The sequence below is a fragment of the Pipistrellus kuhlii genome, unplaced genomic scaffold, assembly GCF_014108245.1.
Source record: "Pipistrellus kuhlii isolate mPipKuh1 unplaced genomic scaffold, mPipKuh1.p scaffold_m20_p_10, whole genome shotgun sequence".
Lineage (NCBI taxonomy): Eukaryota > Metazoa > Chordata > Mammalia > Chiroptera > Vespertilionidae > Pipistrellus > Pipistrellus kuhlii.
Window position 1 is genome coordinate 18505415 of NW_023425405.1, and position 26306 is coordinate 18531720.

Genomic DNA, 26306 nt, shown 5'->3' on the forward strand with positions numbered 1-26306 from the left:
TTGTCCTCATTAGCAGAGAGGTCTTGACAAGGAACCCAGAAGGTGGGAGACTGTTAATGAAAAAAAACACACATTGAAACCTGTAAAGAATTTTTGAGCCAAATTTTTTTGAGTTTGGCTCAAAAGTTTATTTGAGCCAAACTGTCGACAGAAGCAGAACCTCAGTAAATTGAGATAATGCTCCGAAGAATGGCGGGTTACATTTGTATTTATACATTGCCATCAAAGGAGGGATGTAGGTGGGTTACACGAAATTCATTGATGATAGATTAAGGAGGTGGGATAAAGCAAAGGAGTTGGGGGATGAGAACTCCTAGGATTGGATAAAAAATAAAATGATGGACACATACTTAGGAACAATTAACTTGATAATGAAGGAATTTGTGGTGTCCGTCCAGGCGCCTACCACATTTGCCCCAGGGGCTCCAGAAAAAGGGAAGTTACAAGTTACCCATATATCTCACAGATATGTTATCTTAGATGTGAAAAGGCCTAAGGGCTTAGTAAAGATCTAAGTTGATCTTTGTCAGGGAAAATATCATCCTAAGACATGACTACCCTCTATAACCTGTTTGTAGTTAAATATTTAATTTTCAGACCATCTTTTGTGGTTTTCTTAGGTCTCTGAGTTGGCAAGACTGCTATGCAGGCCTCCCCTGAGCTTGTTAGCATGTGGCTCCTTTCATCCACAAGACCTTGAGCTCTGAAAGGTCAGAGCTCTGCACTTAATGTTGAGACAATGGTAGCTGAAGCAACTTCCAACTTTTAGTTTTATGTAAACCTTTGATGATTGGCTATTATTGAAATTGCCTGCCTACAGGATATGGGTGTATCCCAAAACCTGAATAAAAAGGATAGCAAGGCCAGACCAAAGCGGAGTCCTTCCTCTTGAGCTGGGCTCCCACCTGGCCCCCAATTCCCAAATTTGTATTTTTTTTCTTTAGTCTCTTTCATTTGTGTGCGGCCTCCTCCAGAACCTGAACCCTGAACCTGAACCCTGAACCACATGGGATGTGTGGGGGGGAGGGGGGGCACTCAGACATTGTTATTCAGTGTTTGAGTGTCAACCCATGAACCAAAAGGCATGGTTCAATTCCCAGTCAGGGCACATGCCTGGGTTTTGAGTTTAATCCCCGGCAAGGATTGTGCAGTAGGCAGCCACTCTTGTTATTGATGTTTCTATCTCTCTTGTTATTGATGTTTCTATCTCTCTCCTATCCCTTCCTCAATTAAGAAATACATTAAATGAGACCATTTTTTTTTAAATGAAAACTATAAATCTGAAAAATATAACTGAAATAAAAACTTACTGGATGAGCTCAGTAGCAGAGTAGAAGTGACAAGATAGAATCAGAAAGATGCATCCTGACCTATAGATTTTTTTTAAATCTGAACAGCAAAGAGAAAAAAGACTGAGGGAGGAAAAAAGAAAAAAGAAAAAAACAGAGCCTTTTAGACTTGTGAGACAAATACTACTGTATCCTCAGTAGAAGAGAAAGAATGAGGAACTGAAAAAAAAAATATTCAAAGAAATAATGACTGAAAACTTTCCAAATTTAGCAAAAAACATACAGGGTGGGGCAAAGGTAGAATTACAGTTATTCTTATGGAAAATAATACAATTTATAATAAATAATAATAACACAAGATAAATTGTGTTTTCCATACAACTGTAAACCTATTTTTGCCCAATCCTGTATGCAAATACACGTGTACATGACCATTGAATGATGAAGGGTGGCAGCTCAAGCCAATAAAGAGAGGATAAATAACCCAATATGCAATTGGGAACACCGTCTGTGTTGGAATAACAAAGTAGTTTAATATCTCTCTCTCACACCATTACACTACAACTAAAAATTAATTCTGGCCAGATTAAAATGATAAACAGAAAAATACACAATAAAACTATAAAAATGAAAAATCCGAGCCCTAGCTGGTTTGGCTCAGCAAACAGAGCATTGACCTGCAGTCTGAAGGGTTCTGGGTTCGATTCCTGTCAAGGATACTAAAATAGGATAGCAATCATACTTGGGTAAAAACTGCTGTTTGGCCGAAACCGGTTTGGCTCAGTGATAGAGCGTAGGTCTGCGGACAGAGAGGTCCCAGGTTGTACCTTGGTTGCAGGCACATCCCCAGTAGGGGGTGTGCAAGAGGCAGCTGATCAATGACTCTCTCTCATCGATGTTTCTAACTCTCTCTATCCCTCTCCCTCTCTGTAAAAAAATCAATAAAATATATATTTTTTAAAAAAAACAACTGCTGTTTGAATTTTAACCCTGCTATCTGACTGGTAGTTACAAGAGATTGATTCCCACTGACTCAGTAGCTTCAGGGGTAGAAACTATAGATAACCTTTAGAGATTAACCTCTGAGTTCTGCTTCTGTATTATCGGCAAGATAGGGCCACATTCCAATGTTCCCAGCCTTTAGAATTTAGAATAAAGGGAAATTCCTGTGGTTTGAACCTTTAAAAAGACTTGCCTACACCTGGAACAGTGCGGTCTTGTGGAGTCCATTTGGACATCAAATGGTCTTGCAAATACCTGTTGAAAAAAATCTATTGAAATTACATAGGCAGAAAACCAGTTTAATTCATGATTTGTATTTTTAAATTATTGCTTTATATAGTATTGCACTATCTCTAGTAGTTATCTACTTTTTGGGGTGCACATTATTGAACACTTAACCAACAGTGACTCAAATAGGGACTCTTTTTCCACATAAAAATTTTGGAGATAAGGAGTATTGGCATTAAAGTCTAGGCCAATGTCCTGAAATACTCTTTGAGCAAAATTCAAAGTAAACAATACTTGCCCAGCCCTGGCTGGTGTCGCTCAGTTGGTTGGAGCATCCCATCATACACCAAAAAGTTGTGGGTTCAATGCAAGTTTGATCTCTGGTCAGGGTGTATACAGGAAGCAACAATCAATGTTTCTCTCTGACACTAAGGTTTCTCTCTCTTTTCCTCCCTTTCTCAAATCAATTTAAAAATAAAAATAGTTGCCAGGACTCTAGGCATCAGTTCTGCTTTTAAGAGAGAAAAGGAGAGAAGAGGGGGTATCAGCCACATCCACCTTTCTGTCTTAGTCTGCTAATGTAGTGTTACCCCTTTAAATCTCACAAAGGATGCCTCGACCAAGAAGTCGAATTATGAAGTCATTTATTCAAAAGCTGGTGGTTACAAGGGGGCAAAAGCTTTCCAAATCTCGCAACCCTGAAATGCTGGCTACTTCAGTCTTATATACTGAATATCACAAAGTTATCAATTACATCTTTGGGTTTGGAATGAGGGACCTGGTTTGCACAAAGCAGTTACAAAAGCGAAATTGAGCAAGTTAATTATCTATAAAGATTAATTCTAGCCGAGATCGGTTTGGCTCAGTGGATAGAGCGTCGGCTTGGGGACTGAAGGGTCCCGGGTTCGATTCTGGTCAAGGGCCTGTACCTTGGTTATGGGCACATCCCCAGGGGGGGTGTGCAAGAGGCAGCTGATCGATGACTCTCTCTCATCGATGTTTCTAACTCTCTCTCTCCCTTCTTCTCTGTACAAAATCAATAAAATATATTCTTAAAAAATAATAAAATAATTGGATTAGATCCAATATTCTAAAAAAAAAAAAAAAAGATTAATTATAGTTTTGGGTCTTGGGAGCACTGAATCAACAAAAACACATTATCTGGAATCTCTGAGGCAATTTAGGATAATTGCGCTGTCCTGGCCCCCAGGTACAGAAGAATGTGCTTGGTAACCAGTGAGATCACAATCAATGGGATATTCAAACCACCAACAATGGATGGAGCATTCAATCCATTGGGATAGCATACAAAAGTTCAGAAAAACCAAAATAACTTTTCTATTGTTTTAGCAAGCAAAAAACTTATAGAGCCAAAACAGCAGGGTTTAAGTTAAAGTTATTGTAAATTGCAGTTTCTACCCAAGATGATTGCCACCATGCTTCCCTAGAACAAAAATACCATGGACAGAGTTGCTTTAATGACAAATATTTATTTCTCACCATTCTGGAGGCTGGGAAGTTCATGGTACTAGCAGATTTCATGTCTGACGAGAGCCCACTTCCTGATTCATAGATTTTTTTGCCTTCTTACTGTGTCCTCACATGACAGAAGGGACAAGAAGCTCTCTGGGGCCTCTTTTATAAGGGCATTAATCCCATTCATGAGGGCTCCATCCTTATGACTTAATCATTTCATAAAAAGCCCTATCTTTTAATATCATCACATTGGGGATTAGGTTTCACCAGATGAATTTTGATGAGACACAAACATTCAATCTATAGCAGTCTCTTTCATCAGAAAACAAAACACTTTCCCCCTATTTACCAACAGTCTCCTGTTTGTGTCACAATGACCACAACTGGCTAAAAGTAAGATTAAGAAAGTTAAGCATTTGGCTTTCCTAGTCTTGTTACGGAGCGAGTCCCCAAAAGATGGACCACCGAATTTGATTAAGCCAGCAAGAATTTATTACAGATTTGAATCCGGGCTCAAACCGTGGCAGACGCAGCAGCCGGCAAACACCCAGATAAGAGCCCCGGTGGAGGGGCAGTCCCTCCAGAGCGCTCACACAAAAACACAGACAAACACACACCTACCATGGCCAGTCAGGCTCTCTGGATTGGGGTCCCTCATGGTCCTGGCTGGGGATCCCAGATGAATTCATGATCCCCAAGGACCACCAAGGAGCCGAGTCCGATGCAATAAACAAAAGAGCCTTTTCCATGTTAGCATGGGCTCTGTCCCACTCATGCCGGCAGCATGTCGGAAGAGGGAGAATTTCGCCCAGTCCAGGGGTTTTACTCAGGTCGGTGGTGATATCACTGCCTCGGCTAACCCTGATTGGCCCCTCAGGACAAAGAACTGGCCGTCCTTATCTGTTCCTAAATCTTAAAGACTAAATTCTAAAGACTGGGGACAGCTTTCAGGGTTGGTTCTCAGTCACACCCTGCTGGACATTGGAATGTGGCCCTATCTTGCCCATAATACAAAAGCAGAACTAAAGGTTATCTACAGTTTCTACCCCTGAAGCTACTGAGTCAGTGGGAGTCAATCTCCTGTAACTACCCTATTGTTTAAGCAAGTAATCAAAGGTCAAAGTCAGATAGCAAGGTTAAAATTCAAACAGTTTTTACCCAAGTATGATTGCTACCATATTTCAAGTCTCTGAGGTAGAGACTGCATGAACTGTGTGAACCACAAAATTTCAGCTGAAGTGAACCCTAAACTATTGTGTTCCTTGGGAAATTAACTATTTCTGGAACACACATACAGGAAGATGAACCCTAGTGTCTTTTTTTTTTTTTAATCTTACTTTTAAACTCTACCAGGGTTTAAAGCTTCTGTTCTCTTTGGAGATCAAGTTCATTTTGTATTTCACAAAAAGAAAGAAGCTAATATTGCCGAAACCGGTTTGGCTCAGTGGATAGACGTCGGCCTGCAGACTGAAAGGTCCTGGATTTGATTCCAGTCAAGGGCATGTACATTGGTTGCAGGCACATCCCCAGTAGGGGGTGTGCAGGAGGCAGCTGGTCGATGGTTCTCTCTCATCGATGTTTCTAACTCTCTATCTCTCTCACTTCCTCTCTGTAAAAAAATCAATAAAATATATTTTAAAAAAAGAGAAAGCTAATATTTATAATTATAGGAAAGTTAAATCCATTGAACACAGATTCTGGCTCAGCTCTTCATGGTAGTAGTTTTTTGGAGGCCTGTGTCAAAATTCAAGCATATTGTTTTGTATTTAAACCTTCTTGTATAAAAATCATAAAAATAGGGTAATAAAGTATAAAGGGATAAGGGTAGAGAAATGCCGGGACTGATCAGCAACCCTTGAATGACAGATGAACAGATTACTTCGACACAGTTTCACTGTTTGGGAGAGGAGTAATGGGCTTGCCCAGCTGAAGAAGCCAGGCTGCCTCCATTGCCTGCCTTTATTGGAATTTTTATCTTTAGATACAATCAGTTGGGTGAGTAATCTTGGGAAGTTTACATTGTTCTCTAGGCAAGGGCATCCAGGGATTAAGCATAAGGATTCCAGTAAACACCCGGGGGTCTGGCATATGCACAGACTTGTTTGGAAAGGTCAAGGAATAATTAGGGTCACCGCCTTCAACACTCCCCTAAATCAGAATTCCCATAAACAGGGCAAGCAGCTTTTCACACACTTCCCTTTTATCAGAATGTCCTCCTTACAAGCCTGCCAACCAAGTCTGATGTTTCCAAACAGTGAAGTGTAAAAACAGAATAGAATCTCCTATAATTTATTCAGATAGCAAAATTTAGCGTAAATAATTTCAAAGATTTGTAGGACAGAAAACTAATCAAAATGGTCCTATATTAACAACAGTACTTATTTATTCTATTGTAAATAAATACCACAGTATATTTTTAGTAGTAAAATAAAAATACCATGGTTGTAAGTTGTCCTTCCTCTTTTCAAACCTTTCATCAACAGATCATACAAACAAGCCATTAGATATTGATACCTGTGTTGAGAAGGAATTTTTTTTCCCTACCCTTTTAAGTTCTTTGGCATATCTAATAAGCAAATTGACATTAGACTGATTAAAAGGAGAAAAATTAGTTTGACTACGTGCATAGAAGGACCCCACATAGATAGTGAGACACAAAGAAAGAGAATTAAGGCCAGTATCTCTGATGAACATAGATGCTAAAACATTACAAGTTGGATCCAGCAATATATTAAAAAGGTAATACAGCCGAAACCGATTTGGCTCAGTGGGTAGAGCGTCGGCCTGCATACTGAAAGGTCCCAGGTTCAATTCAGGTCAAGGGCATGTACCTTGGTTGCAGGCACATCCCCAGAAGGGGGTGTGCAAGAGGCAGCTGATTGATGATTCTCTCTCATCGATGTTTCTAACTCTATCCTTCTCTCTTCCTCTCTGTAAAAAATCAATAAAATAAAATAAAAATTAAAAAAAATAAAAATAATACACTATGATCGAGTGGGATTAATTCTAGGGATACAAGGCTGGTACAATATTTTCAAATCAATAAAAAAAAGGATAAAAATCACATGATCATATCAATAGACAGAAAAAATATCTGACAAAACTTAATATCCATTTTTTGACTAAAAATTCTTAGCAAAGTCAGCATAGAGGGATCATATCCTACCTAATAAAAGAGTAATATGCAAATTAACCATCACTTCGCTACACGCACAAGCAATGCCCACCAGCCAATCAGAGCAAGTATGCAAATAAACCCAACCAAGATGGCTATAGCTACAGAGATCAGGAGGGAGGCTTGGGTTTCCCAGGCAATGGGAACATGCTCCAGACCCAGGTTGCTCATAGCCTGTAGACCCATAAGCCTTGAGTGATAGGGGTCCCAGAATGTCCCCTGGCCACTCAGAGCCTATGAGTGCAGGCGTCAAGTGGCTGGGAGTGGGTCTGGAACATCCCTGTGTCACCATAGTGACACTGGGATGGTCCACTCCACCTGCAGCCACTTGGGAATGCTCCAGCACCAAGCAGCAGTTTGGGTCCAAGGCCCCAGCCTGGAGTCTCAGGCCAGCAGCGGCGCACAGATCCACTCAGTGATCCCCTCCCAGCCCGGCCTGGGTTCTCAGCCACTGAGTCACACCAGCCAGACAGATATGGAGGAATCTTAAATGTTTCTTTTTTTATATATATTTTATTGATGTTTTACAGAGAGGAAGGGAAAGGGATAGAGAGCTAGAAACATCTATGAGAGAGAAACATTGATCAGCCGAAACCGGTTTGGCTCAGTGGTAGAGTGTCGGCCTGCGGACTGAAAGGTCCCAGGTTCAATTCCGGTCAGGGGCATGTACCTTGGTTGCAGGCACATCCCTGGTAGGGAGTGTGCAAGAGGCAGCTGGTCGATGCTTCTCTCTCATCGACGTTTCTAACTCTCTATCCCTCTCTCTTCCTCTCTGTAAAAAATCAATAAAATATATTAAAAAAGAAACATTGATCAGCTGCCTTCTGCACAGTCCCCACTGGGTATGTGCCCCTAACCAAGGTTCATGGCCTTGGCTAGAATCAAACCTGGGACCCTTGAGTCTGCAGGCCATTGTTCCATCCACTGATCCAAACCAGTTAGGGCTGTCCAATATTTTAAAGAAAAAAACCCTATCTAATAAAAAGGGAATATGCAGGGGAGGGCATTTGGGGGTGACTGGGCTGTCAGGGGAGGGCAGTTGGGGACAATCAGGCCAGCAGGAGAGCAATTAGGTGTTGATCAGGCTGGCATGGGAGTGATTACGGGGTGATCATGCTGGCAGGCAGAAGCGGTTAGGGGCAATCAGGCAGGCAGGCAAGCAGTTGGGAGCCAGCAGTCCAGGATTATGAGAGGGATGTCCAACTGCCTGTTTAGGCCCGGCAAGTCAAACATCCCCCAAGGAGTCCCAGATTGGAGAGGTGCAGGTTGGGCTGAGGGACACACACCCCCCTGCACGAATTTCGTGCACCAGGCCACTAGTCTTAACATAATAAAGGCCATATATGACAAACCTACAGTCATTATCATATTCAATGGGCAAAAATGAAAACATTTCCCCTGAGAACAAGAACAGGGATGTCCATTTTCACCACTTTAACTCGACATAGTACTGGAAGTCATAGCCACTGCAATCAGACAAAAAGAAGAAGTAAAAGGCATTCAAATTGGAAAGGAGGAAGTAAAACTGTCATTATTCCCAAGTGACATGGTATTGTACTTAGAAAACCCTAAAGATTCTACCAAAAAACTACTAGATTTAATCAATGAATTTGGCAATGTAGCAGGATGTAAAATTAATATCCAGAAATAGATGGCATTTTTATACACTAAAAATGAATTCTTAGAAAGAGAAACTAAACAAACAATCCCATTTACCATTAAAACAACAAAAAATTAAAAATAAATAAATAAATAAATAAATAAAAACAAACAAAAAAAAAAACCCAAAAAATTAGGGTACTTAGGAATAACTTCAACCAAGGAGGTAAATGGTTTTTACTCTGAAAATTACAGGATGTTGACAAAAGGGATAGAAAGGGATAAAAAAAAGACATAAACAAGTGCTAGAATATGTCATGTTTACCCAAAGCAATCTACACATTCAATGCGATCCCTGTTTGAAATACTAATGCATATTTCACAGATATGGAACAATCTAAAAATTTATATGGAACCAAAAATAACCTTGAATACCCACAGCAATCTTGAGAAAGAAGAACAAAGTTGGAGGGATCACAATTCTAGATAGGAAGTTATACTACAAAGCCCCTGTAATCAAAATAGCTGGTACAGGCATAAGAGTAGGCATATAGATCAATGTAACAGAACAGAGACCCCAGAAATCAACCCAAGCCAATATGCTCTATTAGTATTTGACAAAGGAGGTAAGAACATACAATGGAGTCAAGATAATCTCTTCAATACATGGTGTTGGGAAAATTATACAGGTACATGCAAAAAAATGAAATTAGACCACCAAATTACACCATACACAAGAATAAACTCAAAATGGATAAAAGACTTAAATGTAAGTCATGAAACCATAAAAATCCTACAGGAAACTGTAGGCAGCAAAATCTCAAGACATCTCTCGTAGCATGTTTACAGATACATCTTTTAGGGCAAAGTAAACTAAGGAGAAAATAAGCAAATGGGACCACATCAAAAAGCTTCTGAACAGCAAAAGAAACCATCAACAAAGTGAAAAGGGAGCTCACTGTATGGGAGAACATATTTGGCAATGATATATCTTATAAAAGATTAATATCCAAAATATATAAGGAACTCATACAACTTAACAAAAGGAAGACAAATAAACATTTATTCAAAGTGGACCTACAGATGGCCAAGAGACATGAAAAAATGCTCAAAGTCACTGATCATCACAGAGATGTAAATTAAAATGACAGAAGTATCACCTCACAGCTGTCCAAATGGCTACCATCACCAGATCAACAAATGACAAGTGCTGGTGAAGATGTGGAGAAAAGGAAACCCGAGTTCACTGCTGGTGGGAATGCAGACTGCTGCAGCCACTGTGGAGAACAGTATAGAGTTTCCTCAAAAAATTAAATATGGAACTGCCATTTGACCCAGTCATACCACTTCTAGGAATATATTCTAAGAACCCCAGAACACCAATCAGAAAGAATGTATGCACCCCTATGTACATACCGTAGCAGCATAATTTACAATAGCTAAGATCTAGAAACAGACCAAGTATCCATCTGTAGGTGAATGGATAAAAAAGCAGTGGTATCCCTGGACGGTTTGGCTTGATGTATAGAGCCTCAGCCCATGGACTCAAGGGTCCCAGATTCAATTCTGGTCAAGGGCACGTACCCAGGTTGTGTGCTCGGTCCCCAGTGGAAAGCAGGGGTGGGGTGCCAAAGGCAGCCAATTAATGATTCCCTTTCATCATTGATGTTTCTCTCTTCCTCTCCCTTCCGCTCTTAAACCTATAAAAATATATATTTTTTAAAAAGCAGTGATACATTTACCCCATGGAATACTATGCACCAGTAAAAAGAAAGGATCTCTTACCCTTGGCGACAGCATGGAGGACCTGGAGATTATTATGCTAAGCAAAATAAGCCAGTCAGAGAAATACAAGTATCACATGATCTCACTCATAGGTGGAATCTAATGAACAAAATAAACTTATGAAGAATATAGATCCAAAATAGAAGCATAAGTCCTAACCAGTTTACCTCAGTGGGTAGAGTGTCAGCCTGCAGACTAAAGGTCCCAGGTTCAATTCCAGTCAAGGGCACGTACCTTGGTTTCAGGGTTGGTCCCTGGCCATTGTCAGGGTGTTTGCAGGAGGCAACCAATTGATGTCTCTCTCACATCAATGTTTCTCTGTGTGTCTGTTTCCTCCTCTTTCTACTTTCTTTAAAAATCAATGGAGCCGCCGGTTTGGCTCAGTGGAAAGAGTGTTGGCCTGTGGACTGAGGGGGTCCCAGGTTCAATTCCGGTCAAGGGCATGTACCTTGGTTGCAGGCACATCCCCAGTAGGGGGTGTGTAGGAGGCGGCTGATCAATGTTACTCTCTCATCATTGATGTTTCTAACTCTCTATCCTTCTCCTTTCCTCTCTGTAAAAAATCAATAAAATATATATTTTTAAAAATCAATGGAAAATATCCTCGGGTGAGGATTAACCACAAAAACAAACAAAATAGAAGCATAAAACAGACTGTGGCATTTCAAGGGAAGACAGGGGAGGATGGGTGGATGGGTAGAGATCAACTAAAGAACTTGTATGCATATATGCATAACCCATAGACACAGACAATAGGGTGGTGAAATAGATTTAAATGTACATATGAATTTAGTATAGGATAAAATCAAAATAGTAGGAAACAGTTGCCCTGGCCACTGTGCCTCAGATGGATGGGTATCATCCTGTGCACCAAAAGGTTTCCAATTTGATTCCTGATCAGGGCACAAGTTCAGGTTGCTAATTTTCGTGTGTGTGTGTGTGTGTGTGTGTGTGTGTGTGTGTGTGTGTGTATGTATGTATGTGTGAGCGTGCACACTCTCCTAAAAGTACTGCAATGTTGAGTCAATAGTAGAATGGACTGAGCAAGATCTTATTCTACCTCCCTGCTCCAAAAATCCATGTAAAAGGTTGTCCTCAGGTGGAGGACCTATCAGATATTGCACTGATAGAACAAATACTTCATTTGATCTGAGCCAAAATGGAGAAGCAATCCTCTTTCCTTCTTTTTGCACTTCAAACACTTTTAATGCCACATGACCCTCTGGCTCCAAATCACACTCTTAAATAGCCATTTCAAAACTATTCTTCCTTATAGCCTAGCACAATGAGAGTGTGTAACAAAAGGAGAGATTGCAGGCATACCAAGCTTGGGTCTACAATGTTTGATTGTCCTCTTTCAATCCTGAGAAGGTTGTCTTGGCAACCAACTTTCCTAACTTGCTCTATTTCTCCCTCTTAAAGCCTGTGAAGTGAGTCCCTCCTCCATCGGAGCCTTTGAAGTGATTCTCAATAGAATACTAAAGATTATTAACAGCCCTAGGAGATTTCTGAATACCTCAGAAAAACGTAGGGCTTTTTCTCAAGCCACAGTCACAACCATAGGAACATGGCTTTGTATAATTATAGCCCAACCTGCTACAGTGACTAACTGACCAACCAACAAATATTTCTTGAACATTGTTTATATTCGGGGCACTTTGCTAGACTTTGCAAAAGTATGAATGAAAATGCAGTCTCTGTCCTCCATAGTTATAATCTAGTGTTGTCTAATTCTTTATACATGCCCTATCCTATATAATAAAGAGGTAATATGTAATATGCAAATTAACTCTCACACCCTCATAAGATGGCTGCCTATGACCAGGCTGGCAGGGGGGTTAGTGAGGGACAACCAAACGACTTAACAGCAGGCCATGAGGGGTGACCAGAACAGCAGGGGGGTGGAGGGTGTGAGCGCGCGCGCAGTGCGCATGCACATGCGTGCACATGTTGGGGGTGACCAGGTCAATATGGAGGGGGCAGTTGGGAGAGACCTGGCCAGCAGTGGGGGACAGTTAGGGGCAACCAGGTCAGCAGGGGGTGCTGTTAGGGGCAATCAGGCCAGCACACAGAGGCAGTGAGGGGTGATCAGGCCGGCAGGTGTGTGTGTGTAGGGGGGGGGGGGTGCTGGGTGATTTAGGGGTGACCAGGCAAGCAGGCAGGTGAGCGATTAGGAGTCAGTGGTCCAGGATTGTGACAGGGATGTCTGACTGCCAATTTAGGCCTGATCTGGGAACACGCCTACACCAGCAGTTGGACATCCCTCAAGGGGTCCCAGATTGGAGAGGATGCAGGCTGGGTTGAGCCACACACACACACACACACACACACACACACCCCCGCCGCCCTCAAACCATGCGTGAATTTCATGCACTGGGCCTCTAGGCCAAATAAAAGCTGTAGCCACACATGGCAGTTGAGCATTTGATATGTGGCTGGTCCAAATTGAAATGTATTGGCTGGTGAGTTAATCAGATGGTCAGTCACTTAGCCTTTTATATATTATACATAGATGTCTCCTTATAGTTTGAGTCTTGGATCTGAATTCTTTCCTACCCATAACTCAAGTATCAAAGTTGCTGAACCCAGATACAGTTTGACCCATCAGTCTAAAACACATGTGTCAAACACAAGGCCCGCAGGCCAAATCCTTCCCGCCAGGCCTTGCAATGTGGCCCACACCGCACTGTCATCACTGCACTCCGCTGCGTTTCTATCACAATGACAGTTTATGACTATTCAGTAAACCATTCGGCCCGCGATTTAGGCTGGATTTTAGATTTTGGCCCCTTCTCTGATTGAGTTCGACACCCCTAGTCTAAAACATGGTTCCATTCTGGCCACCTACAACAATTACATTACATTTTGAAATCATAATGCTTTGGATATATTGAATTGAGTAAAATAAATTATTAAGGTTAATTTCTTTTCATTTTTTAAAATGACTACTAGAAAATTTAAAATTACCTATGGCTCACAATAGTTTTTTGTTGGATAGTGCAACGCTAAACATATGCATCAAAATTATCTAAAAAACTTGTTTAAATATAGATTCTAGGTCCCACCCCATATTTATTGAATCAGCTGGTCTGGGTAGTGAGGTTGTGAGCAACAAACAAATAAATAAATAAATAAATAAATAAATATTAGGGGGAGGGGGGCACCTATAGTCCCACTGGTATGGCTCAATGGTTGACAATGGAACTATGAACCATAAAGTCACAGTTCAATTCCTGGTGAGAGCATATGCCCAGGTTTGGGCTCAATCCCCACCCAGTAAGGGGCATGCAGGAGGCAGGCAATTAATGATTCTCTCTCATTGTTGATGTTTCTCTTTCCCTCTCCCTTTCTCTCTGAAATCAATAAAAAAGCATATTTTTTTAAATGGAGGGGCTCTCTCTATAACCAATCTGACAAGTCCAGTGACCAAGAGTAACCTCACAGGATGATGTAATCATAAATTCTTAACTAGGCAAGTCATGGTGAGTAGTCATGCCCCAGGCATATAATTTTTTAGTAAAAGGTTTATCTTTGCCTTAAGCAAGCCCTGTCCATTGTTCTTCTTCATCTAGGTTAACACCCTTGAAATGCTCTTTTCAGACCCTCAGAAGATTAGACATCCTCAAGAAAGCACATAATCTTATTAACTATCCTGTAATCCAATCCCTGATTTGTTTTCTCCCAACCTCAAGTATTCTTTCTTAGTTCTATCCTTAATTTCAAATACATAAACAAAATTGCAAAACTATCATTCTCAGCAGCAGTTGAGATCTCGCTTCTGGCATCATTGTTATTAGGATCACCAAAGGAGGAAGGCACAAGTCCAAAAGTGGTAAAGAATTATCAATTTGTCCTGACCAGTTTGGCTCAATGGATAGAGCGTCAGCTTGTGGATTGAAGGGTCCCAGATTCGATTCTGGTAAAGGACATGTATTAATACCTTGGTTGTGTGCAGTAGGGGTGTGCAGGAGACAGCTGATCAATGTTTCTCTCTCATCAATGTTTCTAACTCTCTACCCCTCTCCCTCTCTGTAAAAAAATGTCAATAAAATATATTAAAAAAAGAAGAAAAAAAAGAATTATCAGCCGAAGCCGGTTTGGCTCAGTGGTAGAGTGTCGGCCTGCGGACTGAAAGGTCCCAGGTTCAATTCCGGTCAGGGGCATGTACCTTGGTTGCAGGCACATTCCCAGTAGGGGGTGTGCAAGAGGCAGCTGGTTGATGTTACTCTCTCATCAACATTTCTAGCTCTCTATCTCTCTCCCTTCCTCTCTGTAAAAAATCAATAAAAAATATATATTTTTAAAATATTTTCAAGGAATAAAAAGAAACAATGCATAGGTTTATATAAAATGCTGGAAACTGATCATTATCTCACTAACAGATGTGGACAATGAACCTGGAAAGCTGGTCAATCTTGATGCTCTGAAAGGTCATAGCCAACCATTCCCTATCTAATTAAGACATTGGTAACTGAGGCAACTTCCCCACCAAATAATCATGTAAATACTTATTGATAAGATAATCTGCCTGTTACTAGAATTACTTTCCTAAGGACAATGGATGTATCCCAAACCTGAGTAAAAGGGATGGCAAGGCCAAGCAAAGCATAGTCCTACCACTAGAGGTGGGCTCCCACCTGGCCCCCAATATTCCCAAATTAATATTTTTCTAGTTTCTTTCATTTGTGTGGGTCTTCTCCAGACCCAAACCTTGAACTGGAACCCTGAACCACGAGGGACGTGAAAGAGGTTCCCACAATAAAAGATCTTTACTTGTAATAGTAAAAACTTATACTTTTATTTATTGTAGTAAAAATGTGTCTATAATAAAGGATCATATGACACATCCGTATAACAAAATAGACTATTATTTAAAGATTTATATTTCATTTTGCATTAATTAATTTTATATGGTATCAGAAAGAAGCTTAATGTATTCAATTGTATATGAATGTCCAATTGTCCCAAGCACAATTTGTTAAAAAAAATCTTCTCAATTGGATTATCATATTTTGGAACCCTTGTCAAAAATTATCTGTCAATGTAAGAGTTTATTTCCAGACTCTCAGTACTATTCCAATGATCTAGAAGTCTATCTCCATGTCAGTGCGACACTGTTTTGGTTGCAGGCCTAAATATAAGGCCTAAAAGTATAAAACACTTAGAAGAAAATATAGGGATATATTTTTTTTTTACCTTGGATTAGACAATGTCTTTTAAATATTGAGAGGAGCTAGAGATAAATTAGGCAGACAGGATAAGGGGTCAGAGAAGAAGGAAGTGTGGATGTGACAGCTGGAGCTAGCTAAAACTACAAAATGTTTGTCTTGCAGAAAAACAGGATGTCACGAGACAAGGATGTTTATCTTGCAAGTGCAGAATGTTGCAAAAGAAGGAGAGGAAGAGGAAAAAAAGGGGGAACACCGGTGGATTTTGAAATTGTTGCTAGGCAAAGAACCAATCAGAGAGTGACACAGATAAAGAGTGGGCTCAGGATGGATAAAAATTTTTAGACAAGTGAGCTTTGGTGCAAACCCCTCTCTTGTGCCCCCTTCCCATGTGAGAGGTCTGCATATGCTTGAATAAATCCTACACCTTTTCCTTAATTCTTCTGGTTCGAAATTTCATTCTTTGAATTCATGAGACACAATCCCGAGATGAACCTCCGTTTGCTGTTCAGGTGTTAGTATGACATCAAAATCACCAGCAACAAGAACAAAAACTAAGTATTCTCATCAAAACTAAAAACATTTGTGCTATAATGGACACATTAAGAAAGACAAAAGATAACTCATAGAATGGGAGAAAATATTTGTAAATCATAAACCAGAGAAGGGCCTTGTATTCAGAATATACAAGTGTATCATTACATACACCAAAATGTTGTGAGTTCAATTTTTGATCAGGGCACATACCAAGGTTGCAGTTTTAATACCTGGTTGGGACACATATGAAGGCAACCAAATGATATTTCTCTCATATCCATGTTTCTCTCTCTCTCTCTCACTCTCTCTCTCTCTCTCTCACTCTCTCTCTCTCTCTCACTCTCTCTCTCTCTCTCTTCTTTCCCCTCTCTCTCTATATCAATAAAAATATATCCTCAAGTGAGGAATTAAAAAAAAAGATAATTCAATTTAAAACATAAGTAAAAGACCTGAAAGATATATTTCCAAAGAATATGTACAGATGGCTGATATATATGAAAAGATGCTTAATATTATCTACGAGGGAAGTACAAATCCAAGACACACAAAACCCCTAGAATGGCTATAACAAAAAAGACAGATAATAACAAGTTTTGGCAAGGGTGTGGAGGAATTGGATCCCTCACACATTGTTGATAAGACTGTAGAATGACCAAATTCCTTTGGAAACTGTCTTGGCAGTAGTTCCTCAAATTGTTAAACATAGAGTTGCTACATGACCCGGCCATTTTATTCCTAGGTATCTATCAAGATAAATGAAAATATATGTCAACACAAAAACTTATGTATTACTATTTATAGCAGCATTATTTATAATAGCCAAAATGGAAAACATTCAAACATATATCAATTGGTTAACAGATAAATTAAATATAGTATAGCCATTTAATGGAATATTATTTGTCAACAAGAAGAAATAAAGTACGGATATATGCTTCAGTGTACATGAACTTTGAAAACATCATGCCAAAAGTGAAGCATAGTAATCCCTCCTTTGGAAAACTGCTGTTTGAAACTGCTGTTTGAACTACTCTGTTATTCTTAGTCTCTCATTCTGTACATCAACTCTGTTATTTTTAGACTGTAAAATAACTTTGTCTTTTTGTTTTAATAGAAAAGATAAACTTAACTGTCTGATCTTGCAAACTAGCCATCTAAAGGGGCTGATACCCTGATACTGATATTAATTCACATATTCTGCCAAGTGTTTTTTCATCCAAGGTTACAGGTGTCTATATAGATATGATATGTACTCAAGGTTACAAGTTGTCTATATAGACATGACAGGTGTTTGTTAGATACGATATATAGTCAAGATTACAAGCTGTCTTAAACAAAGAACTAGAAGGATATAAGAAAGAAATACTCCTACTAGTCTTTGTTCAGAATTTGACAGAGGTAATCTGCTCTGAACCTGCTCACAATAAAGAGGACTCCTAACTAATTGGCTAATTAGGCATTTATCCAGCTTGCGAATTTGCGATTCAACAAAAGAAGCCAGTCACAAGAGACTATAACACATAATTCCATTTTTATAAAATATCCAGAATAGGCAAAACTATAAAGATACCCGGTTTCCCCAAAAATAAGACAGTGTCTTATATTAATTTTTGCTCCAAAAGATGCGCTAGGTCTTATTTTCAGGGGATGTCTTATTTTTCCATGAAGAATACGGCAGTGTTTTTCAACCTTTTTTGGGCAAAGGCACACTTGTTTCATGAAAAAAATCACGAGGCACACCACCATTAGAAAATGTTAAAAAAATTTAACTCTGTGCCTATATTGACTATATATAAAGTAATTCTCTTGAATAGGAATCAAATAAACACAAAGAAAGTATTTTATAATTACTTTATTATGAAATATTAAGTAAACAAAATAGTGAAAAATTATAAAATTCTTGTCTTGTCTGCACCTATGGCACACCAGGCAACACGAGTGTGCCGCGGAACAGCGGTTGAAAAACGCTGGAATACGGTACACATTTATTGTTAAATAAAAATAAAGGAAATTTATTACCTGTATATGGTACGGTAGTACAGTAGTTGTCAACACAAACCAGACAAACTGTGAATCCTACAGTATCAAGAATTTACTCATTTATTCAATGACAATCATGTCATCATCTTCTGGAACATCATCATAACAATCCAATTTCTGAATTTCCTGGTAAATTTCTTGTGACTCCATTTCTTTCAGAATCAGTGGACCAAATCTCTCATGTTTAGCAATAGCACTGTCTTTAAATGAGTACTTCTTGTCAAGGTAGCCTGCTCGTAGTGAATTTGCAATGCAACTGTCAGTGATTTTCTCCCATGAATTCTTCACCCAAGTCACAACTTCTTGCAGTTTAGGTTCCACAAAGTTTCCACACTGATTTCTCTCCATTCTATTTTCTTTTTCTTTTTTTTAAATATATATTTTATTGATTTTTTACAGAGAGGAAGGGAGAGAGATAGAGAGATAGAAACGTCGATGAGAGAGAAACATCGACCAGCTGCCTCTTGCACACCCCCTACCGGGGATGTGCCCACAACCAACGTACATGCCCTTGACCGGAATCGAACCTGGGACCTTTCAGTCCGCAGACCGACGCTCTACCACTGAGCCAAACCGGTTCGGCTCTCCATTCTATTTTCAATGTAGTCATTAATTTCCATGTGCAAATTGTCTTTGAATGGCTTGCTTATTGCAATATCAAGAGTCTGGAGATAGGCCGTCGTTCCTGCGGGAATCATTATCTGATCTATTTTTCTTTCATGAAGAAATGTCTTCATGTCTTTAGCGCCATGAGACAGAGCCTAGGGGGGGGGCCTTATTTTCAGGGGCCTTATATTTCACTCAGAAGGAAACCTGTAAGTAGGTCTTATTTTCGGAGAATGTTTTATTTTCGGGGAAACACGATAGAAAATATATTAATAATAGCCTAGGTCTTTTGGGATTGAGGACAAATGAAGAGTGATTGCTAAAAGTAAAACTCAGGGTCCCTATGCCTTTGATTAAATTTAGTTTTAACTTCTAGCTACAGAAATCATCTTCTTCCCTCTCTCTATATAATCCTCAGAGACCTAGTCTTTCTGCAAGATTATCAGCAACCACCATGGTAGCAGAAGACAGTAGCAGGAATCTGGCTAATGGTGACAATGTCTGGACCTCTAGAAAAAAATATATATATTTTAAAAAATATATATATATATTTTATTGAATTTTTTTACAGAGAGGAAGAGAGAGAGATAGAGAGTTAGAAACATCGATGAGAGAGAATCATTGATCAGCTGCCTCTTGCACCACCCCTACTAGGGATGTGCCCACAACCAAGGTACATGCCCTTGACCGGAATTAAACTTGGGACCTTTCAGTCTGTAGGCCGACACTCTATCCACTGAGCCAAACCGGTCTTAGCAAAAGACAACATTTTAATGTTAGTTATGTTTTAGCTCCTGAGCCCTAAATTGACAGACAAACAAACAAACAAAAAAAACCCTGGCTACTTTCTCATGAAATCAGACAGAGGTGAGTGGGAACAAACGTTAGAGCTGTCAAAAGACCTGATGAAATGATTTACTACCCTTACTTTATCTATAGCCAGTCAGTTCCCAGCATAACTCATAACTCATGGTGTCTTGTGATTTTCCCCTATATAATCTGTAACTTACATGTCATTGGGGAGCGGGACTTTAGAGCATAAACTCCCCACCTCCATATCGGCCAATTCAATATTAAACTATTTTTCCTTCTATAGTGAAAACACCTCTTTGTATGTTTCTTGGGCCAGTGTACACAGGCAGATGGACTAAAAAACAAAATCACACACACACACACACACACACACACACACACACACACACACACAAAACAAAATAAAAATACCATTGGGGTCCCAGTAATAAAAGGCACTGGGTTTCTTTGGGGTTTGATAAAAATGTTCTATACTTAGATTGTGGTGATGGTTGCACAACTCTGTAAATACACTAAAAACTACTTAACTGTAATTTTAAGTGGGTCGACTGCACAGTATGTCAATTATATTTAAATGAAGCTGCTTTAAAATGTAATCAAGAACTTTCTAAAAAAGAATGAATGAGTCAATTTCCACTGTCCTCACAGGAATCATCCAAAACAGGATGTTGACAAATTAATAAATTTTATAATTTTTTTAACATGAAAAAGCACAGACTGGACTGAGCTTTGGTAGCATTCTCCATCTCATGCAACCTACTAATTAGGCTTGCCATTCAAGAATTTTTTTGCCAGCCCAGTTACCTGCTTTTTTAAAAATATATTTTATTGATTTCTTACAGAGAGGAAGGGAGAAAGATAGAGAGCTAGAAAGGTCGATGAGATAGAAACATCGACCAGCTGCCTCCTGCACACCCCCTACCAGGGATGTGCCCGCAACCCATGTACATGCCCTTGACCGGAATCGAACCCAGGACCCCTCAGTCCGCCGACCGACGCTCTACCACTGAGCCAAACCAGTTTCGGCAAGTTACATGCTCTTAAATATACAACTAAAGAAAATTTTTCTGTATCTGTGAAACCTACAGAACAATCTTTCTTCTGAATATTCCTATCATGAATATTAAACATAGTTATCAGGGTAGGATGCATTGACCTGAGGAGTCTTCTCAAAATAAGCCTCTTTGACGTGAGGATTCTTTTGAGCTGAAGACAATAGAGAATCAACAGAAGCAAGAGAGTTCTCTACCCTCCCCTCGTCTGTCTAAAAGGAGGGCATAAATTTCCCTTTGAGAAAGCCCCACCCCCAACCTTTACCAGGGAGGCAAGTACAACGTCCATCTAAGACAGAGGCCTACAACCCAAGAAGAGTTTGTATAAACAGACCTTACTAAAATAACCCTTATCTCCTATTAGTTCCTGCGTATATTTCCTCATCATTTCCCCACAATTTATCATCCCTTGAAACCCAACCCCCTTTCTTTTATTAAAAGGGTATATAAGCCCCTGAGTTTAACCACTTTTTTGAGTTTTACTTCTTTCCTGCAAACTCCCATACATGTAAATATTAATAAAAATTCTTGCTTTCCCCCCCCTGATTAATCTGTGCTTTGTTAGTTTAATTTGCATTGCCCTAGTGATGAACATAGGAAAGTAGAAGAAAAAGTGTTTTCAATTTTTAAATATTTAATTGTATTTTTATAAAAATGTTTAAGAACTAAAATTTCAGCAATATTGTTTTTTATAACTTGTATTTGTCCAGCATTATGTAAAATTCATTTGGTTTAGTTTAGTTTTGTTTTTTTAATTATGTTTTTACTAGGGGCCCAGTGCACAAATTTGTGCACCCTAAAAGGAACTGTGGGCCTCGAGGCTGCAATGGGCACAGGGGCAGGTCTGGGTCCATACTCTGTGTCTCTGATGGCCCCTCCCACTGCAGCCCCCAATCCTCTCTCTGCTGGCAGTCCTGCTCCTGCCGCTCCCATGCACTGATGGTGCAGAGCGATTGGGCCAGCACCAGCAGCGGATGCAAACTGGGCTGGTGCCACCAGTGGGTGCGAGTGGCAGCTGCCAGCCTCAATCGCCCCTCAGGAGAAGGGAGAGGTGGAGGAGCCCTGAGGGGAGATTGGGCTGGCAGCCACCACTCACACCCTCTGATAGCGCTGAGTGGTCAGGCCCATCGCTGAGCACCAGGATCAGGTGTGAGTGGGGCCAATGCTGGCAACAGGTGTGAGTGCTGGGCAGCACTGCAGTGTAGGGGAGCAAAGATTTTTTCAGTACCAGTACCCACCAGAGGCTCGCCCTAATGACAGTGACTGGCACCCCACCTTGATCTGGTGCCCCCCCCCTCACCTGCTCCACCATCCTGCGGTTCTCAAAGCCCACCATGTTCCACACTCTGCCGCTTGCTGCATACGCCTGCCATGTTCTGCATACGCCCCCCTGGTGGTCAGCCCTCGTCATAGCGACTGGTTGTTTGGTTGTTCAGTTGTTTCCCCTGTTTGGTCTATTTGCATATTAGGGTTTCAAATATATAGATTGATTTCAGAGAGAGGAAGGGAGATGGATAGAAACATCAGTGATGAGAGAGATCATTGATTGGCTGTCTCCTGCACACCCCACACTGGGATAGAACCAGCAACCCAGGTATGTGTCCTGACCAGTAATCAAAGTGTGACTTCCTACTTCATAGGTTGCTGCTCAACCACTGAGCCACACCAGCCAAACTATAAGCTATTTTAAATTGCCTTTAAATTTTGATCTTTTATAAAATTCATCCTTTATTCTTTAAAAAAAAAAAGAGAGAAACTTAAATTGCAAGTGTGTTTTCATGCATGATAAGTCTGTCTTTATCTTCTTTTTAAGAAATTCTTTATTGTTTAAAGTATTACATGAGTCTCCTTCCCCCCCCCCCTCCCGCCCCATTGACTTCTCTCCTGCCACTCCCTCCCCCAAGCACAAGCCCTCACCCCCCTTACTGTCTGTGTTCTTTGGTTTTGCTCATATGCATGCATACAAGTCCTATGGTTGATCTCTTACCCCCTCACCACCCACCTTCCCTCATAGGTTGTATAGTCTGTATCTTATCTTTTCGTATCTTATTTACCCAAGCTTTGATTTTAGTAGATTCTTCTGATTTCTTTCATTAGCAGGAATTTGCAGCTATTAAAGTCAAAAGCACACTTTTAAAAAATATATATATTTTATTGATTTTTTACAAAGAGGAAGGGAGAGGGATAGAAAGCTAGAAACATTGATGAGAACAAAACATCGACCAGCTGCCTCCTGCACACCCACCACTGGGGATGTACATGCCCATGACTGGAATCGAACCCGGGACCCCTCAGTCCGTAGGCTGACGCTCTCTCCACTGAGCCAAACCGGTTTCGGCAAAAGCATACTTTATTTTTTAAATTATACATTGATCTTATGGAATGTATTTAATAGTAATCAAATGTCTTTAAGTAATCATTCCCTGTAATTAAAGTATGCTGTTCTAAATCTTAACTGTCCTTGGTAAAACCCACCACATATGAAAAAAATTAACTTTCAGCCTGTCTTCACACTCTCTGATGATTTGGGGAGATGAAGGGTAGATGTGTGGTAATTCTACACCCTCTACCACTAGGCTGAATAGAAAGACTAACTTTCAGGTTTCCTATGAACCATAATATCCAGATACAATGGAATGTTTTTGATCATCCCTTTTCTCAGTTTCCTCCTTACTTTCCTTTTAGTCCCCTTTCCCCCTAACCCACTTGTCTGTCTACATCTATTTCTTCTTCCAAACTATTAGGAAATCAAGAGTTAACCATACAACTTCCCTGTATAAAATTTTTAGGGGATTATTAATGCTGTTGTAATAACCTGGTGTGGGAACCATACCGGAGTTGCCAGACAGTCAAGGCCACTTAGAGTGTGAAGGCCTTGTTGTTAGTATGTCGGAATGGCCAAGGCCACTCTGAACATGGGAATCATAATCAGAATGTCTCAGAACTACACAGCTGCAAGGCCACAGCAAACCCATGGTACCCTGCACCCTTCTTTTTTTTCTTTTCTTTCTTTTTTCTTTTTTTTTAAATATATTTTATTGAGTTTTTACAGAGTGGAAGAGAGAGGGATAGAGAGTTAGAAACATCGATCAGCTGCCTCTTGCACCCCCCCCACTGGGGATGTGCCCGCAACCAAGGACCTTCCAGTCCGCAGGCTGACGCTCTATCCACTGAGCCAAACCGGTTTCAGCCGCTGTGCCCTTCTGTAGACAAATAACTGATCTCATTGTTGGCAACTAGCCTTCTTTGTCTAATGAGTATAATACATGGTGCTGACCAGCTAGAATGTGCTGGAGAAGCGAGAGACAGAAGAAACGGAGCTGAGAGCTGGTACTGCTATGATGTAAGGCTAAGCGCTCACATGTAGCTACCATGTTAACCATCCAGTGTGCTGAGTTACTATGTGAGGTTACAGAGCCCTGGCAGTGTGCTGGGCGGGGGAGACAGGAGAAGCTACTGAGGCCGTAGCTCTAAGAGAGATCTTGTTCTGTTGCTATGTAAAGGTATCGGTCTAGAGGGGCAGTGGGCGGCTGCCCAGAGAATAACTGTGGGCACAGAAACTGCTACTACTGTGTGGGAAAGATACATATTTACCAGTCAGTGTGCGGCTGCCTATATGGGATTGCTGTGAAGGACTGTTTTGTTTGATGGCTATATGGCCTCTGGCTTCTGCAGTACTCATTCTTTTTTTTTTTTTTTTTTTTTTTTTTTTTTTAAATATATTTTATTGATTTTTTTACAGAGAGGAAGGGAGAGGGACAGAGAGCCAGAAACATCAATGAGAGAGTCATCAATCAGCCGCCTCCTGCACACCTCCCACTGGGGATGTGCCCGCAACCAACGTACATGCCCCTGACCGGAATCGAACCTGGGACCCCTCAGTCCACAGACCAACACTCTATCCACTGAGCCAAACTGGTTTCGGCTACAGTACTCATTCTTATATACTCACAACTTCTCATGGCTTCTCTTTCTAAGATCTGGATCCAAGAAGGTCCAATTTCTAGGCAGAGGGACTCAGACCCAGCAGTTAGTGCAATGAATAGTGTTTGAGAAGGAACCTACTCTGGCATAGTCAAGAAGAATTTAGAGTCCTAAACGGCTTGCCTCAGTGGATAAAGTGTCAGCCTGGGAACTCAAGAGTCCTAGGTTTGATTCCGGTTAAGGGCATGTACCTTGCTTGACTTTGGGAACATCCCCAATAGGGGGTGTGCAGAAGGCAGCTGATTGATGTTTTTCTCTCATCGATGTTTCTGACTCTCTCTCCCTCTCTCTTCCTCTCTGTGGAAAACCAATGAAATATATTAAAAGAAGAGAAGAATTTAGAAGAATATATGGATTCAGAGCAACACAGAGCAGCAGTGCTGAGCAGTGCTCTTGCTGTCTCTGACACCTGATTATTACTGAACAGAAAAAGAGGAAAGGAAAAACAAGATAGATGCATGCCCAGGAAGATCTGAGTGGTGTGGGAAAATGCTTGCCCATCAATCACAACTGGAAACAAGTAATTGGCCACGATGGCCACTGTAAGCTTGCAAAATTGAAATATATAAACTTCTAACCTAGACAAAAGGGGCCATTCTTTCTTGGCTCCAAGGGTGCCTAGCTCCTGTGACTCCAGTTGCAGGGGCACACTCTCCTGGGCCCACATGGCACACTACTTTAGACTAATAAACTTTAATCTGGTCTTCATGCTGAACTACACCCAGCTACGACATGGAACAGAAACTCTGGACACTGGCCTTGTTTCTGGCTTTGCTACCCTCCCAGCAGCAACTTTTCCAGGACTGGCTTAAGGGGCAGGGGACTTTGCAACCCAAGAAATGTAACGCCATGCCAATAAAACATTCCACGCCCAAACCTCTAATGCGAATCTTGGAAAATTCATTTTCTGAAGCTATCACAAGAACCTCTTTCCCACTTGTGTCTAGGAAGTCTGGCTCATTAATTCCTCTGACATCATTTTCACTGCCTAGATAAAGCCTAATGTGAAAACTAAACAAAGCCATGTAATGAAGAAGAGGATATTGACTAATGGCTGATTTGTGACATTGCCTATTTTATTTTTTTTAATTTATTTTTTAAAATATATTTTATTGATTTTTTACAGAGAGGAAGGGAGAGAGATAGAGAGTTAGAAGCATTGATGAGAGAGAGTCATCGATCAGCCGCCTCCTGCACGACTCCCCCAACTGGGGATGTGCCCACAACCAAGGTACATGCCCCTGACCAGAATCGAACCCGGGACCTCTCAGTTTGCAGGCTGACACTCTATCCACTGAGCCAAACTGGTTTCAGCAAGACATCATATTTTAAATATATTTTTATTAATATCAGAAAGGAAGGAAGAGGGAGAGATAGAAACATTCATGATGAGAGAGAATCATTACCGTAATTGGCTGCCTCCTGCATGCTTTCCACTGAGGATTGAGCCTGCACCTCGGGTATGTGTTCTTGACGGGAATTGAACCTGAGACCCTTTAGTTCACAGGTCGATGCTCTATCCACTGAGCCAAACTGGCTAGGCTGAAGACAT

General features: G+C 40.6%; 1 long non-coding RNA gene and 1 other non-coding gene across 2 annotated transcripts; both read right to left on the minus strand.

Annotated features, from left to right (window-relative positions):
• Nucleotides 1–7713: 7713 nt before the first annotated feature.
• Nucleotides 7714–24440, minus strand: LOC118711050. The gene is made up of 3 exons (XR_004985624.1): nucleotides 24332–24440; nucleotides 20230–20237; nucleotides 7714–7724 (listed from the first exon to the last, which is right to left on the minus strand). It is a non-coding gene; the product is annotated as an uncharacterized LOC118711050 (long non-coding RNA).
• LOC118714644 lies at nucleotides 11541–11726 on the minus strand. Its single transcript, XR_004986647.1, has one exon. It is a non-coding gene; the product is annotated as a U2 spliceosomal RNA (small nuclear RNA).
• Nucleotides 24441–26306: the final 1866 nt, after the last annotated feature.